This window comes from Belonocnema kinseyi, chromosome 9 (genome assembly GCF_010883055.1).
Source record: "Belonocnema kinseyi isolate 2016_QV_RU_SX_M_011 chromosome 9, B_treatae_v1, whole genome shotgun sequence".
NCBI lineage: Eukaryota > Metazoa > Arthropoda > Insecta > Hymenoptera > Cynipidae > Belonocnema > Belonocnema kinseyi.
The window spans coordinates 111,213,906-111,236,068 of record NC_046665.1 but is presented as its reverse complement, the minus strand read 5'-3'; positions in this window follow the sequence as shown (position 1 = coordinate 111,236,068).

The following is a 22,163-nucleotide window of genomic DNA, read 5'->3' as shown; positions in this document are numbered from 1 at the left end:
CTGTGTCTACAAATTCGTCGGATTTGGAGGTCTCTGCTGAGAGAGTACGCGGAAAAACTCGTCGAAAGCATGCCTTCGAGGTGCCAGGCCATCATCGACTCCAGCGGTGATTAGACAAAATACTAACAGAAAAGCATTTTGCTCGACACCTTGACAAATGTAATTCTATGTAGAAACATGCGTTTAAATAAAATATTTTACCAAAAAAGTTACCCACGCTTTAACTTGACAGACTGTATGTTTTCATATGACAACAGTTCGAAACTCGCTGACTGGCTAACAGCTGTTGGTGCATTTTGCAACAATCTATCGTTAAACTGGTTGGAAATTCGAATGAAAAAAAGTCATTTTAGTACTCTTCAAATCCACGTGGAATGATTGTTTGGATGATTAAAACTAACAATAAGTTTGACTGGCAGCTCCTTAGTGGTGCCAAAGTTAACTAACAGACTGTGAAACATGTCAAAAATTCGAGTAAAAAAACGTAATTTTTGTACTCTTGAAACCCATTGGGGATGATTTTTTAGGTGCAAGCAACTACCAAGAAGTTTGACTGGCAGCTCCCGAGTGGTGCCAAAGTTGACTGGCAGGCTGTCAAACATGCCAAAAATTCAAGTCAAGAAACGTGATTTTAGTACTCTTGAAACACATTGTTGCGAGCTGTGAATTTGCATAAAAAGTGAGAATTTCGTAGTTTCTTTTTTTATATACATATTATTTTTATAGAAGTATCCTATAGATTAAAATTTTAGTTAATGAAAAGGACAAAACTTTCATTCGGTTACTGATTAAAATGTCAGTCAACTTTGACACTACTCAGGAGCTACCAGTCAAATTCTTTGTTAGTTGTTTGCACCAAAAAAATCACCCTCAATGGGTTTAAAGAGCACTTAAATGATGTTTTTTCACTCGAATTTTTGACATGTTTGAAAGTTTCCCAGTTAACTTTGGCACCACTCAGGAGCTGCCAGTCAAATTCTTCATTTGTTGTTTGCACCAAAACAATCATCCTCAATTGGTTTGAAGAGTACTAAAATGATGTTTTTTCACTCGAATTTTTGACATGTGTGACAGTTTCCCAGTTAACTTTAACACCACTCAGGAGCTGCCAGTCAAATTCTTTGTTAGTCGTTTGCACCAAAACAATCATCCACAATGGGTTTGAAGAGTACTAAAATGACGATTTTTCACTCGAATTTTTGACATGTTTGACAGTTTCCCCGTTAACTTTGGCACAACTCAGGAGCTAATAGTCAGATTCTTTGTTAGTTGTTTGCACCCATGGACATAGGAAACAAGGGACTAGGCATGCCATTGCGGGAATGATGCAATGAGGGGGGAGGTCCGCCACCTTTTGATGTCCCGCGACAAACATGGCAGCGCCCAAATGTTTATATTTTCATGCACACTTTGTTGGCAAAAATGCTCGTGCGCATAATCAAATGGAACATCGTAAGATGGCGTCTCTCCCCGCTCATGGAATTCTCCCCTCTCCTGTGGATTCAACTCCGCTCGCCCAAGATAGGATGGCATGCCTAGTCCCGTGTTTCCTATGTCCATGTTTGCACCAAAACAGTCATCCTCAATGGGTTTGAAAAGTACTAAAATGACGTTTTTTCACTCGAATTTTTGACATGTTTGACAGTTTCCCAGTTAACTTTGGCACAACTCAGAAGCTGCCAGTCAAACTTATTGTTAGTTTTTAGCATCCAAACAATCATTCCCCGTTTGTTTGAGGAGTACTAAAATGACGATTTTTTACTCCAATTTTTTACAAGTTTGACGGTTTGTCAGTTAACTATGGCACCACTCAGGAGCTGCCAGTCAAACTTATTATTAGTTTTCAGCATCTAAACAATCATTCCCCGTGGGTTTCAAAAGTTCTAAAATGACGTATTTTCGCTCGAATTTTTGACGAGTTTAACGATAAATTGTTGCAAAATACACCAACAGCTGTTAGTCAGCCAAAGAATTTCGAACTTTTGACTATGAAAACAAAATAATCTTAAATTTTATTGAGTACTAAAATGACGTCCATAGAATCGTCGCGAGCTCCCGGACTATAAGAACTCCAAAAGGAGCAATTAATTGGCTGAAAAATTCGAATTAGCTTAGGAACGTGAGCTTCAATAAGATTTGAATTTGAAAGAAAAAGTCGTGAAAAAAATAAAAATAAAAATTATATTGTGCGTGAGCACAATATAAAAATTGGAGTATACCTAAAGTATACCTTGTGTCATTTCAGTATATTTTCCCCAGATTTAGGGAAATGTGTGTCCACGTGGATTCTTGCTCGACCCCCCTCCCCGGTCCCCCTTGTGGACAAGCGTGGAATTTTGCCATTCCCCTCCCCCCTGGAGTGACCAGGTGGTATATGGATGACCCCTAAGGAAAATTACAGTGATTTACGTGCTTTCTCAATCGGATACATGATCTAAAGTGGTATTCTTATATGTGCAAAAGAAACAGAAAATTTGGTATGTAAAACTGAATATAATTCGAAATTTTCTCCTTTAAGTAACGCATACATAAAACATTTATGAACGGTAGGAAAATCAAGTAAATCTCCCGTTCTCCACTTCAGTGACGTTACATCACAATCAAACTGTCTCTTACTGATAGAAAGTTATCTTTACCTATGTTACACTGTTCGCGATTTCGTCAACCAAAGATATAAATTTCAAGATTTAAAGTTCACAATAACAAGTTTCATCGGGACTCTACCGGTGTCAATAAACGCCCTCTCTCTCTCTCTCTCTCTCTCTCTGGAAAGTGACACATCGTATGAAAATACAAGTGCCTAATTATGATTATTAGATAAATCGCACTTAGAACTGACTTTTTTTTGGTTTCTAAAAGATTGTTTTACTTCATTCTCTTTTACTGAATTTCCCGTAATTAAATGACATTTTTCAGTCATTTACGTGACATCTTTCAATAATAAACATTTTCGGGTTAGGACGATTATTTGAACTGTCTCCTATTAACATTCCAAATTGATTCCTGATCACAATGGAGGCTCTTATCGCAGATCAAAACTTTCTCTTTGAGAAATTAAAAAGATCACTTCTGACCTTCAACTAACCTAACAGTGCGGCAGTCTTGCCAGCAGTTGCACAAGGCAGACTCAAAATTCTAAAAGATACTTGAGAAACATGTGAGTAGATAGAACTTCGCATCTCAGCTGCAGCCATCTCTTCACAAACAGATAAGTCTAATATCGACTATTTTATAAACAATGAATTTATTTCAGCCGAGAAGAAATTTTTTAAACCCTTAGATTTTTTTAATGAGATAATTCATGGTTTAGTTCGAGAAAATTCAGAATCTTTCCTTTCGAATATAAATATTCCAGGTATTAATACTACTTATAATGCTCATAACTCTCAAATTGTCTTTCATGTGTACGGAATGAGATTACCAGATATTCAAATCCGTCAATTTTCTGGTAATTATCTAAATTCGCATAACTTTAGAGATCTATTTGAATCTACAATTCATAATAAACCAAGAGTACCTCCTGTACAAAAATTTTATTATTTAAAAACTAAGCTTACAGGAGAAGCATAAACTCTGTTTTAGATGTTTGAGATATGGCCATCAAAGCCAAATCTGTAATAGTAAAATATCTTGTTTCCAATGTAAAAAATCTCATCATATATATAATGCATACCGAGTTATCGTCTCCAGATTCTTCTAAACAATCTTCTAGTAAATCAAAGTATAATTTAAATCAATCGACAAAGCTCGATTCTGTTGCTTCAAATAACAATGTTGATAAAAGCGTGAATGAAGCTGCAGCAGTTTTATCATGTGATATTATTTCCACTAATTCTTCAGTTAATCTGAGATGATTTCAGGGTACAAAAACATTATTAGCTACTGCTAAAGTTGTTATTTACACTCAAAATGGGAGAAAAGTTATTTTACGAGCGTTTTTAGATCAAGGTTCCGATGCTACGTTTATCTCCGAATCTTTGTTGCAATATTTCCGTCCTAAGCTTCTTCCCGTAAATACAAAAGTACCTTCCACCGCGAATTTTCGGATTGAGGTGTCAAGATATCGAAGCAACTGATTTATCGTGCCTACGAATGATCAAAATGAATCATACCCTATTTCTGCTGTTGTTCGGCCACAGTTGGTTATTTACAAGCCTCCAAGGATAGTGTTAAATTATGAATGGGATCACCTTCGTAACCTAGATTAAGCGGATCCTACTTCTTTAAGTAATGAGCAAATTGATGTGATAATCGGTGCAGATTATTATGGCTCGTTTCTTTTTCCAGGGTTATGTAAAGGACCTCCGGGTTCTCTTACAGCACAGTACACAGTCTTTGAATGGATTCTTTCGGATCCAATAACAGCCAATTCTCAAACTCAATCCCATAATAAAATAAATCGTATATCTACTCAGCAGAAATTAAGTTTTGATTTTAAACATTTTTAGGAGCTTGAGGAAGTTTTTCAACAATCAATGTTGACAGATGAGGAACAACATTGCGAAACTCATTTTATGAAAAGTCATTATCGTACAAAAGACGGCCGTAATGTGGTACGGCTTCCGCCCAAAGAGAAATCTTTTAATTCCTCAGTTAAATCTTCACCTCGAGCATTATCTATGCTCTGTGGCGCTGAATGCCGATTAGCTGAAAATCCTAATTTAGCAAAAAGCTATGGAACTTTTCTTGACGAATACAAAAATTGAGATCATATGCGTGCAATTTTAGATTCAGGCAAGACATCTCTTCTGAATTGTCTTCCTGTTTATTTTCCTCATCACTCTGCTGTACGCAAATCAAATACTTCTACTCCTGTTAGTGTAGTTTTCAACGCTTCTAGTCCTACTTCTTTGGGAAAGTCGTTGAATAACCTTCTCTTAGTAGGCCCAAAGCTTCATAATGATCTCACAGCTATTATTCTTCGTTGGAAAAATTTTCAATTTAGTGTAGCGGCTGATATAAGAAAAATGTGTAGATAAATCTTGTTGGATCTTATAGATGTTGATCTACAGTGCATAGTTTGTTGCCACAGTTGTATTGTCGTTGCTAAGTTTATTTCCATCTACTTGGCCTACTTTCATTGTGAACAGGGTGTCCTTAATTTACACTTTGATTCCGGACGCTAAATGGAACCACATTCCTATTAAAAATTATTTCTTGAAAAAAAAAGATCCTACTCCATCTTTACTCCATTGGGAATCGATTTCGAATGGAGTGAAGATGGAGTAAGATCTTTTTTTAAAGAAATAATTTTAATTTGAAAATATTATTTTCCATCTAGTCTGATTAAGACTAGAATTTTCTGTTATTGCATTTTCTGTTATTGAAGATTCTTAGCTTGATCAATATTGTGTAGATTTTCTGCCTTCATAGTTTGGAGGGTTGATATACTGTCGGTAAGTACCATCTCTGATAATATAGCAGATCAATTTAAAAATAACCACATTCCTACGTCCTTGAATCCTGTAAATTGTCTCTCTCGTGATCTCACTCCAGAGGAATTTGATAAACCACCCCCTATGGTGTCAAGGACCTCCCTTTTTGCATGAATCTCAGAGACATTGGACATATCCTGTTTCCTCCAAAGTAATAGAAAATGAGGTGACAAAGGGCAGATCTGCCTGCTTAAATAAGAAAAAGGTTCTAAAATATTTATCAGAGGTTAAACTCAATTTCGCTAAAATTGAGCCTTCACCGCTTGAATAAATTAAATGAATCCTTTATATCTGTTGATATATTGAATAGAGCAAAATTTTGTTGGTTTAAATATTTGCAAGAACAACATTTCTTAACGGAAATTAACTTTCCTAAAAATAATACTTTACATAAGCGTTCGAATCCTCTAAAAAATTTGCCCCCCTTTTTGGACAGTGTCGGACTTCTTCAAATAAAGGTCACCTAGAAAATGCTTCTATTTTCGACGATGCCAAGCACCCAATCATTTTACCAAAAACTCGAATCACGGATTTAATAACAGAGCAAGCTCATCAGAGAACCCTACACAGGGGTTCAGAAGAAACGCTGCGTGTGCTAAGACAAAATTACTGGATTTTGAAAGCATTTTAAACTGCTCGAAGTATTATAAACAAATGCATGCCTTGTGTTCGCGAAAAATCCAAAATCCCTTCTTGAATGACAGGTGAACTCCCTTCTGATAGGGTTACTAGATCTCGACCTTTTGAACCTACTGGTCTCGATTACGCAGGGCCAATGTTACTTAAATTGGGTATAGATAGAGGTTACAAATCCCATAAAGCATATAAAGCTTTGTTTGTATGCCTTGCTACTAGAGCTGTACATTTGTGGCTGGTATGTGCTTATACCACTCAAGCCTTTCTGGCTGCATTTAAACGTTTCATAGCTCGCAGAGGATTCCCTTCCAATTTGTATAGCGACAACGGTATCAATGTTCAAGGTGCTGCTAAGGAATTGAAAAGAGCATTTCAAAACCTAAAAGAAGATGAAGCGCTACGACATTTTTTCACAGAAGAAAGTATAAACTGAAATTTTAACCCTGCTGCTGCCCCTCATTTCGAAGGTCTATGGAAAGCATGTGTTAAAAGTTTAAAACATCATAATCGGTGATCATAAACTCACTATAGAAGAGTTATCAAGATTCCTTTGCCAAACAGAGGCGAGCCTTAATTCTGACCCTTGTCAGCTGCATCAGATAATCTGGATAATTTGTCATGTTTGACTCCAAGTCATTTTCTTATAGGTTCACCTTTGTTATCTGTTCCAGAACAATCAAATCTTGATTTGACAGAAAATCGTCTGTCTAGATGGCAGATGGTTCAACGCCTCATAGAAATTCTCTGACGAAAGTGGTTTCTAGAATACTTTCAGGTTTTGCAAAATGATAATAAATGGTAAGAACACCTTCCGAACATTCGTGTAGGAGATATAATTTTTTACGAGATAAGTATAATCCACCTTGTAAGTGGAATTTGGGTCGCGTTACTGCTTGTCATCCCGGTAAAGATAATTTGGTACGATCGATTACTGTCAAGACGTGTAAAGGTATTTATGATCGACTTATTGTACTAGTGTATCTTCTAGCTATACATAAAAATAAGCAACTATGAAAGTTGAAATTAACTTGTCACGGCGAGCGGCATAGCCCTCTTATATTTACGCACTGATATTTTTAAATGTCTAGGCACATTATAATAATTAATTTGAATGGGAAAGATTTTAAATATTAGTGTCAAAATATTCACCTTTGCAATCAAAATTACGTAAAATTTGTTGTGTTCTAAGTTAGTACTTTGATGAAACTATTATCATTATAATCCTTGTTTCTAAACGAAATCATTTTCGTCTATCACTAGATCAATTTCGTTTCAATTATTTGAAAAGAGGTAGGCGGTATGTTAACGCATGTTTTAATTAATAAATAAGTACTCGGGTAAAATTACTAATAAATACGGGTGTGTGTTTGTGACGTATGCTTTGTCTTGAAATATATCGATTATCGAAAGCGAGCGAAATTTCAGTGCGGGATAAGAGAGCGGTACACGTACGGGATAAGCATTTTGGTGAACTGTTATAAATAAGAAAATATTAAATCAATCAAAGTTTGTGCAATAGAACAATTGACAATCAATAAACGACAATTCATTCACGTTAAATCGAAACAGTTTTCTTTGAATTGATAAACCAGATCTTCACTTTAATACCTATAATACGCCGCTTAGACTTCTAATGAAAATCTTAATTAAATTAATAAAAAGCCTTTTTCTCACACTACTCATTTTTATTCTTACTCGCCTGTCTATAGCTAAAGATTAAAATTTTTTTAGATATATATTATCATTATATTTACCAATAGAGACGAGGATAAAGGCCAAAGATAAGATGAAAATATGGACAATCCTCATCTTTTTTAGTTTGAAGGAAAACTGATTAAGGTACTGATATTGATGAAGAATTTTATTAGCGATGTAACTAATGATAGTTAAACTGATTCATTAGCTTATATAAACTGTGCTTTAGTCGTTGTCTCTAAGAATTAAGGTGCCAAATTGATTTATATGAGACATTTACATTTGATAAGAATCAGTTCCAAGGAAAAAAATTTGGTTACAATTTTAATTCAAACTGATTAACCATTTACGTAATCTTTTGCTTTTTAGGGAAAGCTGCTTTTTATAACAAAAAATATACCGCTTCAAATTGTTTTAAAAGAAGACATTTTAAGGTGTTTTTTCATACATATATTTGTTATGATCGAAATTATTGTAATATTAAAAATTATTAAACTTATTAATAAATATTTTCGAAGTGTCCACCATTACCATTACATCAGTTTTTCTGTTGTTTTATTTTCGGCATAACTGTGATCTTTAATGTAAGCCCATAAGAAAAAATGCTAAGGCTTTAAATCTGGAAAGTTTGCTGGCTACTCGGTTCCTCCGTGAACAAATTTAGGGTGTCCTGAACCAAACACTTGATTTCAATTTATATTGTGAATAGCCTCGACAACTTCTTTTGTGCGCTATGGCTTTGCTCTATCTTGCATAGAATAAAAGTCTTAGCCCACCCTCTCTTCTTTGAAAAGAGGAAGAAATTTGTCTCCAAGAGCTCTTTTTAACGATTCTCAATGAACGTTAAATCTAAGTTCTAAATCCTCTATGCGCGCTTGCATATACTTTACCAATAGAGGAGAAACACTTAATGATAATATACCGTTTCGGTAGTCGTGAGGTTACTCAGTTCGACTCAAAAATTTTTAACTCTACAGCGTCTGGAATTAAACTACCAATGCTCAGGTTTGATGTGTCAGGACAAACAAAATGTTATACAATTCTATGAACTGAAATCATATTATCAGTCAACTTTAAAAAAAGTTAAATTTTAATAAATAAATTGCAAAAAAATTGAACCTCAGCACTCATTCATGGATATGTAGAAAAGATTTTGGGGACGCTGAGAATTTCAGGACTCAGAAGAAGTGGACAGTGACCTGTCTTGAAAATGCATCTCCCCCTGTGAAGATAGAAATGCATAAAGGAGGCTTAGAACATACATCGGTATCTATTTCCAGGAAAGTATTAAGGGAACAGAAGAAGATGCGGCTTTATCGAGCGCGAAATTGAAAAAAGGAGTTTCTGATGGATCTCAAATTCGCAAGATGTTGAGAGATGAAGCGTTCTTTGCCACAATGAATGTCAAGGAACGAGATGCATGTCTGAGCTTCAAGACTATGATTGTGAATTTCTTAGGCAATCACAAAAGTGACAACTGCAACAATTGAGGTCTGACTTGCTCAAAAACTGCAAAACAAATGGGTTGCTTGATGAGCTACAAGCTACAATTTCTTTATTTCCACCTTCAAAACTTCCTAGAAAATCTTAGAGAACCATGAAGGAACAAGGAGAACGCTTTCATCAAGATACCAAGGGGTTGGAAAGACGTTACCAAGGTAGATGGAATACGAATATGATGGAAAACTTCTGTTGGATGTTTAGAAGGGAGAGTGTTCACAGTGGCGAGAAGCGGAGATGAAATCTATTGCACAGATGTTTCGGAAACAAAAGAGTTCAAAAGAATTTAAAAAATCGTTATCATGGCTTTACTGACATTGACACTAATAACAAAAATTAAGAATAAAAAAAGTTGTTTTCCCAAACCAGATTTTTCTTCTGAATAGGGTTACGGGATTTTGAGGTTATGAGTTCATATTATTACGAGATAAGGGGATTATGAAGTCATGAAGTTATAAGGATACCAGATTAAGGGGAGGAGGATCAAAATAGTGTCAGAAATGTGTTGTAAGCCATGAGATATCAAGTTCCGGGTTGTGAAAGAAGTTACACGCCGAAGGCAAACAAACTAAGTTTTTTTAAAGCCTTCACTGTAAGTACAATAAACGCCTAATATATTTTATTGTTTTATCTAACTGTCATTTAATTTTAATAGAAATTATTTAGAAATTTAACCTTTATTTGTTGATCTTGTTTTTCTATGTAAAGGAGACGCAGTTGCAAATGTGGCAAGAAATTTTTATTCGTTCACACATTTTTCAAACAAGTACCGAAAATACTGTTTATATATTTATTTTGTGTATCTTTCGTATGATGATCAACAAAAGAACACAACCTCTAACTTACGTCAATTTGACAAACTTTCTCATTCGCACACTTTTCCATGTATAGGAAGAGGACAACTGCGCACCTGCGCACTCAAATCTAAGATCTTCCTGTAATGTGCGTATCACTTAGGGTAATGTTTCTATTGTCAGTTTCAGATGGCTTCCCACTGGCAGTTGGGTCTCCTTATTATTCATTCGTGGACTGAACGTTCGAAAAAATTTCTTCTGGATTTTCTTCATTCAACAAAGTGAAGTTGGCTGATGGTTGAAATGAAAATGCCTACTTGTAGACGTAGACGGTCATGACTTTTTCTATACATTCCAACTTTAGTTTCAATGTCGACGACCATGACTAACCTAAATTTTGCAAGTTGCATTAGGAAGTTATGATGTTATTCTAAGTGACTAGTATGGACTGATAAATGAAAGAATGTTGAAAATTAGGCAAAAATTATTACAATCAGTTTGCTTATTAACAATTATTTAATCTAATATTGCAAAGCGAATAATTGCTTTGTCAGGTGTTCAGGTGGGTGACAGCGCGGTTAATCACTCTACAACTCTCAAAATGAACCAAAATTCAGTCTCAAACTGATAACTTCCCCTAGATGCCCAGACGTGTACCTGCCTTCATAGGATCAAATATGAGACTGAACATTCTCATTGTGAGACCAATGAAATTTGAACTGCAACAAATTCAACACCAGGATTTTTCTGGATAATGAACAAAAACTATTTTTTTGTGATGATTTCTTTTTATACACAATATCTCAGTATACAAAATATTGATAAAGTACTATTAAATAAAAATATTAATACTGCTGATACAAATAACAACACAGGCACCACCCAAACTTGGGACCAGCCTTTACAAAACTCCACAAAGAAATTTTTTGTTATTTATATGTGGGAGACATTTTATTATTTTCAATTAAGAATAATGACAGTGTGTTTATAATTAATGACATAATTGAATGTGGAAATTTTATGAAAAATTAGTCAATAAATTTATTGCCTTTCAAAATTTGAACGACTCAAGGCTTTATATTATGCAACAATTCACCTTCAATTTGTTTAGTTTTTGATATTTGATTTGAAATTTACGATTTTTAGTAAAAATGCAAACATTGCTAAATTTGAAGAAAATTTTTATTCTTTTACACTTAACAATTTTCAAATTGAATGAGTTGAAAATGGAATACATATTTTAGACAATAACATTATTTTATTAGAATGTTGAACTTAATAGAAACGTTTTGTTATTTAAAAAAATCTTTTTCTGCGATGAACTATTGTTCAATTTTTAATTCAGGAACAGGAGCACAATTTAAAAAAAACCTCTAATAGAAAATTTTCAATGTAAAATTTGTAGAATTAAGCAATGTAAAGCATCATAATACAAAAAGTAAAAAATTGAATATTTCTCTGAAAATTTCCGGGCATTTCCGGGATATTTAGTCTAACGACCACCCTGAAAAGGGAATTAAAAATTACAATTCTTGATGTTACGATCTTCAAGTTTCAAAGGTCTATGCAAAATGTGGGGAAGCAAAAAGATCGAGTAAAAAGCGCGCACACATATTGCGCTATGAATGTTTTAAAATAGAATAACGGTGAGAAGAATTGTAGCTTACACACGAAATACTTTAAAATCCTTAGTTATGGAACGTTTGCTGCTTAGTGGAAATTCCGAAATTTCTTCTTTGGTCATTTCTTCAACCGCGCCGCTGTGAATGTTTATTTTCACCCGTTTTCCGAGGGTATAACTAACAGGCTCAATATCAGGTGTATATATTCCACGCAAAATCGTGCGTCTGCTTAATTTTCCAACTACTGCAAAGATATCACCATTTTCCGTTAATAATACAATTTGTTTTTCGGTTGGAATGGAATCCAGGATATTATTTCTTGTTCTCAACCAAACTCCTTTATTGGGTGAAAAAGGGTATCTTCGAAGTTCGAATATCCGGTTCTGATTACTGTTGGGAACAAGGCGAATAAATCTAAGTTCTTCAAGTATGAATCCAAGAATTTTCGTAGAAAAGGGATGCTTGGCAGGAGGAGATCTGGTCCCGAAACGAAGTATAGACTCGTCACGAGGAGGAGAACTGACAGAAGATTGAGGCCTAGTAGGAGGAAAAGTTCTTTCTGGAGAATGTCTTTCAAAAAAAAGAGAAGGTCTGCTGCGACGAATGCCAGGAATAGGCTCGCCATTAGGCAAACAATCGAACTCTGAACTTAATTCTGCAACAAGCAATAGATTGCATTTTACAACAATCAGCCCACTCACCGTAAGAACTGTAAGGAAATTTTTGTTGAAGATACTATAATTCTGCAGTAATTTATAAACTTTTGCATTCATAATTAATTAAATTGCCGCACATTGCCACAAATTTCCGGAAATTTATAGACATTTTTTAATCGAATTTTGGGCAATTTATGGTAAATTACCATTAGTTACCCTTAAAATTACCGTAAATCATACTTTTAATTCGAAATATAATATGGGCTAAAATTTCACGGAAAACATGCACAATGTAAGTTATAAATTACACAAATGTACTGTGTGTACTTTATTTTGTAATTAAATATGACGTGTAGAGTTAAAAGAGTTACCATCTGTGCACATTTAATTATGAGTGGTCCAGTATAGCTCCTGTATTAAATTGCTTTTGCCAGATTAAATGCCAAAAGTTATGATTTGCGTAAAGATTAAAGAAAATGTTCTGAAAATTATATGTAGATATACGTTATATTATTATATTCACCAATGCGGATGAGGATAACGGCCAAGGAATTGATCAAAGCATAGATGATCTTCATCTTTTTAACTTGAAAAAAAACAGGTCAATGTACTGATATCGAGCACGAATTTCATTAGAAATATAGCTAACGACTGTTCTTGTGATTTATTAGTTAAAATAATATGTACTATAATTGTTATCTCTTAAATTAAACGCGTAATGCCTATACTCGCACGTCTGAGATATTTACATTTCTTAAGTCAGTTTTAAGGAAAAATGTTTGGTTACAAATTCAATAGAAAACTAATGTTACCATTTATGTAATCTTTTACAAGCTTTCGGGGAAAGCCGATTAATCCCGAGGTAAACCCTTTTTGAGAAAAACACATCTACACGCAAAAAAAATGAGTTTTATAAAGTTAATGATCTAATTTAAGAGCAGTGGATGTAAACCATAAATGAACAGAGTTTTATGAAAAATTTTTAGTGTTGACTTTTTGATTTTAAATTGCTCATTTTTGATGAACAGCTAAACATTACTAAATCTGAAAAAATTGTTCTTCTTTCATACAAAACAAATTTCAAATTGAATTGGTTGAAGACGGAATATCTTAGACAGAATCATTATTTTATTAGGATTTTAAATTTAATAAAAACGTTTTATTGTTAAACACTTTAAAAATCGTTCTGTAAAATCATCTATTGTTAAATTTTTAATTCACGAACTAGATTTTAATTTGAACACATGAACACATTTTATTAAAATTTTCAATTTCAAACCCTTTTAATTTTTCTGTGTTTAAATATTCTAAAGTTCACTTTAAAATTCCTTAAATTAAAAATTCTCGCTTAAAAATCAAGACTTTTTATTGAATATGTGATATGAATTTTGTAATGTTTCAAGCGAATAAATAGATTTTTCTTCTAAATAATTGGTAAAATTTACGTTCAAAAAGAAAACTCTCAATTCCCAATCTTTGTTGGTCTCTGAAAATTTCTCGTCATTTCCGTACTTCCCGTCTAACAACCACCCTAAAATAGGAATTAAAAATGACAAAATAGCAGTTTTTAATCTCTCGTTCTTCTTCCTAACATCATTTGTTATTGAACGTTTAAGGCTTAATGGACATTCCGAAATTTCTTCTGGAGACATTTGTTTAATCGCGCCGCTTTTAATGTAGGCATTTAGCCAAATCCGGTATTAGGCCTAATGCCCGTGCAATACAAAGGTGGGTGACTCGTAATGCAAATCCACTGAGTCAGTTTTGTGAAGGACGGCAGAAGATGAAACACTGGCGCCACTAGCGCGGCTCCCTAAATTTGAATAACAGCCTCATAAGAAACATAGGAGATTTAGTATTTTTTTAGTTTTTGTAATATTTTGAACATTTGTGCATATTTTAAAATTTTAATCTTGAATTAAGCTAAGATTAACTGTTTCTAGAATTTAAAAATGATCGAGGATTAAAAAATAGACCTTATATACACTGGAAACGCCTTTTTAAGGTTTTTAATTTTCATTCAGAGTAAAATGGTACAATATAAAGATTATATCTTCAAGGTTAAAAAAAAAACTAAAAGTTCTAAAATATTAATATAAATAATATTTTTCTATTTTAAATGACTTGAATGATTCTAATGTATTATTACATTATAATAAAAATATGCAAGAAATTATGAAATTACAATTTTTAATATTTATTATATTGTATTCATCGTTAAGGTAGTGAATAGATTATCAGTATTTAGGCTATTAAGTTGACTATACATTTAGTTTAGTTGACCGTTGGCAACGAGCAATTAAGGACCCTTACTATCTTTAAGAAAAAATGTAACATTAACAACATTTTTTAATTATCGCAGAGTTTCGATATTTATGTACAATTACATTTATCTAGTAATAATGGCAAGCATTAAACTATATTATAAATATTTATAATTGTTTTCTTGCAGTCATAATGGTAAACAAACCTAAATTGAAACATAAATTTCCCAACTGCCCTGATCAAAAAACCGCGCTTTATTAGACGACGGAGTTCTTTTTCAGCCTTCGAATAATGATCGGGGCAGTTTGGAAATTAGGATTTCGAAACCCTTGGTTTTAACTTAAGTTTCTTTTGCCATTCTGACAAAAAGTCGGCAAGATTCCATTCTATTCGCTGGCTATATGGAAGCTCGAAATGCCAATAAATGGATTCCTTTCATTATAATTATAATTATGTATAAAAATATTAGTTTAAGGTGCATAAATTAAAAATGTATATATTTTTAAAGAAATACTTTTATTTTTATTTCGGTTCTGGAAGATCAGAAAATGTTTCAGTTTCTTCGAGTATCGGAAAAGTGAAACTCGCGAACACAAATCCTTTAAACGAAAAATCGAGACACGCTTTCAATCCTTTCAGACGTTGGTAATGAGCAGAGGAATCGAAGGTTTTGTCAGATCTCCCGGAAGAGTGTGTTGCACATCTTTTTAGATAGTTTTTTAAAAAAAAGCGGGCCGATTATTTAGCCACAAAAAGTATTTTCCACCGGCTGTTGATAGTGTTGATTTTTTGGAAATGGCCATCTTGGGATTTAGGAGGCTGTGTAAGGGATTGTGGGAAATTATAGTTGAATCTGCCGACAATAGAGGGCTTTCAGTTTCTAGGACATTGATTGCGACTATGACAGACTCATCGTTCCTCGGCCGTCGTGTGCGTCTTCAAGAGCGTTTGCACGCACGATTGCAGAGGGCGACACACTGTGCCCGCACTTCGGTCTACCACTCATTCATACCGACCAATCGACGCTTTATCGCGGGCACGCTGTCTGCTGCCCATCGGTTCGGTAATGTGCCAGGCACGTTTGTTATCTGGGAATGATCTAAAAGTTCAGTAATAAGAAGAATATATTAAAATTTAAAAATCAATGTTCTCATGAAGTCATAAGCCACTCGATTATTTTAGTTTAAAGAACATCAGTGTAAACAAATCGTAATACTTACCGCGATAACGAGTCCAGCAGAGGCTAAAACTTCCTTCTAAATGATCTGATCCTTTAAAAAGTGATCTTCCCACATTAAATGACTAGGATTAATGATAAAAATCCTTTTCGTCACGCTTAACAGAAAAGTTTTTAAACAGGAAGAGTGTTTTTAGGATTCAGGGTGTCTCGAAACGTGCACGATTAACAAAAATGGGGGGGGGGGTATATTTTAAATAAATAGAATACCTTTTCTGTTGAGAATGCACAGATCGATTTTTTCTAACTATACGTGGATTTTCAACGAAATAGTTGAATTTTCAATTAAAAAATAAAATTCTTCAATATTGTAGGATTTTAAACTAGAAAAGATGAATTTTCGGTCAAAAATGGAATAGATTAATTTATAGTTAAATTTATAGTAAAAAAAAATAAATATCATGATGTCATTTAGAAACACAAAAATGTATATTTATCACATTTTTATATATTCATTTATTTCCCTTCTTCAACAAATTGTAAATAAGACTAATTTAGAACCAAAATTCGATGTATTTAAAACAATTCAAGGCAATTATTAGCCTATAAGATGAAATCAATTGCACTTATTTCTGAATATTACTTAAATTGAGAAATAATTATTTCGCAGTTTATTTCACTCTATCCATTGATGTATACGTGTAACTAACACTCTAGAAATATTTGTACTAACAAAAATAATGAATTTTGGAATTGAATCATCTTTAAACTTGCTAAATATTTACATTTTTATGTTTTTTATACTTTCCCCATTGAATTTCATGTTGAAGATATTTTTTTCTAAAATAAATTGAAGCATCCATATAAAAAATTAATTGTAATTGAAGTCCATAAAATCGATTTTGTTAGTTATACAAGAAGATATTGTATCCATTTTTTTTCTTTTTCCTACTCTTAAAATTTAAAACTTAAAAGTCAAATATTTTTTAAAATATTAAACTATTTGGCAGAAAATAACGTTTCTGGTTAAAAATTATATTTTTGAGTTGAAAATTCCACATTTTTGTACAAAATTCATGTTTTTTGGTTGAAAATAACCTCTTAAGTTGAAAAATCATATATTTGGGTAAAAAATTAACTGTTCTGTAGATGATTAATTTTATTGGCTTCAATATTGAACAATTTTTTTTAAATTAATGTATTTGCTTGAAAAGTCGTCTTTTTTGGGCAGAACAGTCATCTTTTTAGTAGAATTTTTTTTTATTGAAAGATTAACCATTTGGTTACAAGATAACTTATTCTCTTTTTTTTACAGAAAGAGCATACAAGAATATCTCAATCATGCATGTGTGTTCAAACATTAAAAAACAATATAAATATCAAACAAAAAGTTCATGCGTCATCAAAATGAAAATGTTTGTCAACTAAGATTAAACAACTTGTGTAATATTGCTTTAAGATGAGACTGTACAACGTTTCTGGTTTTATTTTAAATGTTTCATCCCAAAATTTATCCATTTTTCTCAATTCGTAATATTTGTTCATTGTCAATTTTTCTAAAATTTATATCAATGCAACAAAATAATTTTTATTGTATAAACTATCTGAAATTGTAATTTACAGTTGAATGCCAAAAAAGTGTGTTAAGAAATGATCTAATTTCGACAATTTTTGTAAATGATTACAAACTTTTAAAATTTTCTTAATTTTTATTAGCTACATCTATTAAAAAATTGAATATTTTTAAATGAAATTCAAAGAATATTTCTTTCCGTTCAAAAATAATTTCGTATGTAAGTGATAGAAGTCCATGGACTTATTGCTCTGCAAACCTAGTTCTTTTTTAATTTCTATACAGTACATTTTCAAAAATCCTTTCCGCTTGTTATTTATTTTAAAGTACTTTTCATACAATGCAAAAAAATCAATTAGAATTGGACAAAAATTTGGACCAAATAATGTACATATTTTATTTTTAGTGTAATGACATAACCTAAAATTGAAATCGAACTAAAGTTTGACTAATAATCACTCACTGTTAAATAGTTAGTGAAAGGGACTGATTAATTTTCCTTTAATTCAGTTTTTTTAAACTAATTTGCATTCAAAGAGATTGCAAATATATATTTTGGAATTATATCATATGCTATAAATTCATATCATATGTATAACATGATTTTGGGAGTATTAATCTGCTTTAGATTTTATTCACGGGATACAAAAATTCATACAAATTCCTTTGAATGGGTTTCGAGGGCTTTTGAATTGTGTATCTATCACTGGAATTCCAGATTGCCGCCGATTAATTTTTTAAAGACTTTTAGTCGTTATAATTTTTTTGACCAACTTATATGACGTAAAGCCTTTACAACATCTAGAACTGAAAAAGCAAAAGAAATCTTGTAAACTTGCGCATGATTTCTTTTCATCTTTCCATAATTTATAAATTTCAAAAATCGTGCGAAATATTACAGCTTAACCTCAAAAAAGTCGGTGTCCTCCAAAAAGAAAGAAACCGATTCAATGTGACCTTGCTTGAAATCGTCATTTTGTACACGTCAGATTCGAAGCTGTTTGAAAAAATGACCGATTCACATAGTCGCAAACGGATTCAGTTTTAACTTTTTGAATCTGCAAACGACAGATACGCAATTCATAGTGTCGTCTTTTGAATGGATTTTTTTTCTGGGTTCCTAAAGAAAAATAATTGGGACCCTTTTATATTAACTTTTTAGCATTTGAAGTGTATTTATTAGTCTCGGCCGTCATAATTATTAACTCCCGTCCTATGAAAAAACTTACGTAACTGACGTCACGATTAGGGTGCATTCATACCTCTGCCTGTCTGCCCGGTGCAGGCAGGCAGTTGTCCAAGGCTATTCACACGACCAGCTGTCCGAGGAATTTTGACCGTCGAAAATGTGAAAATTGCGCGGGAATTGTAAATATTGTTAAATTTTTCAATAAAATAAATCACATTTTTATAGTTTAAATTGAAAATTATGACAATTAATTTAATCTCTCTTATATAATGTAAAAACATATCAAATTCCCAACCCTGAAAATGAGTATTCCAAAATGAATACACTAACAATTGTTTACAGATGCGTTGATGTTCTTAGTCGCTGTGTGTTGCGGAGACTTTTATTCAGCAAGAGAAGGAAAGTTTGTAAGTAGATATTATTTGCTCTAAAGTACTTCATTATTATTCTGAAATGCAATATTTTTAAAATAAATTTATACTTTTGTGAGCAGTTTTAAAAATGTTGTACAAGTGGAAATAACATAACCTCTAAAATCCTACAATTAAAAATTGACTATATACATAATTTATTCGTTTGTTAGGTATAAAATATGGATGGGCGTTATTTAACGATAAATCCAGATATCTCGGCCGAAGAAATGAAGCTTCTTTGGCTGTTATTGTGACGACGGAGAAAGATGAGAATCAGGCAATATCGCGTTCATCCTCTTTGGAAACGTCGACGGCTGCAATTTTCAATTTAAACAATAAAAACTTGGTTTATTTAATTTAAAATATAACAATATTTACCATTCCCGTGCCATTTTCACATTTTCCGCGGTCAAAAATCCTCGGAAAATTGTTCGTGTGAATAGCCTTGGACAATTGCTTGCCTGCACCAGGCAGACAGAGGTATAAATAGACCTTTACGGTCTATTTTCTTTTAACTAAAAATGTTCAATTCCACCTAAGTGACAATGCCACTTACGTACAATTTTCCTTAGTACGGCAGACATGAAGTTTATTATAAGCCCAATACATCTTTTATTTATTGCTGAAAATGATACTTCGACTAGTATACTTTCAGATTACTGGTTCACACTGCATTTAATACTGCAAAAACTGCTCATTTTACAGATATTTCAGAAATCTGAGAATAAAAATTACTTCGTGTTTAACCTTCTTTACTTTGAAAACAACCTATTGTCTTAACTACGGTACGTTGCTATGGCAACGTTTTCTGGCGCAAGCGCAGTAACTCTGTTCCTCATGCTTCTAGCTATAATATTCGGATCATTCCTGGTAACTTTCTAGTAGATGTGACTGAGCAGATTAGAATACTCTCGATTCCTCGCCGGCGGGTGTTTCTTTGTTCGTCTAATTTGTTTTTTCTTTTCATTTTGTTCGCTGGTGCCACGCGATGTGATTACTTGCAAAGGCATTTAATTGTATACGTTCATTCGTTCATGCAGAGTTAAGTGATATACCTAATCTGTAACTCGTGAAAAAATGGCTTACTTAAGCAGTATAACTCACGCTTTTATACATTTTATTCATGATAAAGAAAAGGAGAACGTACCAATAAAACAATTTACATGTGGCAAACATTGCATGTGGCAAAATAGTACCTGTTCAATGGTATAACGAGGAAACCTAAAAGTGGAAAATTTATTAGGCTTATATCCACTTCCATCGAAGTAAGTATTCTTCATTACCCTTAAATTTTTTACAATAATCCGCATGTGCATTAAATTATAATTACCGGTACTTAAACAATTTTAAATGTGAGGTTATATGCCAGAAATGAAATTTTTACTACAGCTTCTGTGATTTTACAATTTTTTGTTATGATCATTGATAATCTGTAGTAATATTTTACCTATAATTTAATTAGTGATATATAATTTCTTATTAATTCAGATAATTCAGTTCATTTTTATTACGCGAGAAAAACAACACATTTCCACATTCTATATCTAATTGTCCACGAACATCAGTCTATTTTCTACAACAGATTTGTATCAAATTTAAATGTAAAGATTGTAATAGCAAATTTTGATACGTACAAATATATTTGGCTTGTGTGTTATACATTCAGTTATTTAATAATTTTCTATTCACTTGAATTTTACACTATTTACTAAGGATAGAAATACTTTGAAATATAGTTAAATACTTTTATCGCACCCTTTCATTGCCACAGAAGTCGGTTTCCTTATTGTACGTAACAAATGCTATAATTAAACTTTTGCACATTCTGATCAGAGAAGGTATTATATTTATGAGAAATTCTTCAGCAGAAGAAAGACGATCTCTTGATCTCAGGAAGCGAATCACTACAGCTAAACTACATCAGCAAAGAAGAAAATATGGTCGTTGAAAAAAAAGAAGACGAACACTTTGAGATAACCCTCTCAAAAATACCGTCTACTTCTGTAGAAATTGAGAAAACGGGACTACCGCTGAAGATAATCGATCAGAAAAACAATAACAGTCGACAACCAGCACAATCCTCTGTGACACAAACTAACCTGGTGAACAATAAACAAGGGAAGAATGTTTTGGACAACTTGTCCACGCAGATCGGCCAAAAACTACAGAAAAGAAGGACAATCTATACAACCAGAAAATAAGAATGAAACACAAGAAATCACAGAAAAATTCTTAACACTACATATTGGCTGATTTCACCTTTCAGGAGACTGAAGGCAGAGTAGAGTAGCGAAGTGTAATGTTTTGCTAAAGGCCAAGAAACAAATGACAGTCTATGTGATTGCCTTTTGTTTCTTGGTGCAATATGAGAAACAAATGAAAATCTATGTACGTGGATATCTTTTGTTTTTTGGCTATACACGAGACCAAGTTTAATCCAGCCAAAGAAAAGACGAATTCTGTATAATATGCTTATATAAATAGTTTAAACTATTTTTAATTGATTTAAGCCCTTCACAAGTCGATTTTATGTGACAGTTATGACGAAAATATACAGCAAAAATTTAAAAGTCATGTCTTTCGATCGGCTTCAAATTTTCAGAGTTTGTTTGCCTATATGATAGTAGCATACTCACCAATTTACAGATTTACTACCATTCCTCCTCGAGCTACAGGGTGTGACATTTGCATGCATCGGGCAAAACGGGTATTTTCAAATGGTCATAACTTCCTTTCTACAGATGATTCGAAAAGACGTAAGAGCACAGTTCATGGTAAACTTCAAAGGTATGGCACACATAATGATCAAGTATTTAAAAGCACTTCAATCAGGATTTGTTTTATGTCATAAATACACAGGCCATGCTCTTTTTCAAATAAAAGTGTACCTATCCAGTTGATTTTTTAGTAATTAAGTTATAAATGTTTTGTTTAACTTAAAGCATAAATAGTTGACAAGTATAATTAGGGTTTTTGTATGTATTGATGTACGTACTTAGGTGCTGGAATTTTCTTACGCACATGTGATTGGATCTCAATAAAAGCAATAAAAGAGCATGGGCCCTTCATAATTCAACTTGCATACGATATTTATAGTGACGATCTGCGACCAGTGATCCCAGATCTGAAACGAGATGCGGTCCAATACTATGACAGGGCTATGTCCGTGTGAATATAGTAGGAGACGCTGTAAATGACGAGTTGCGCG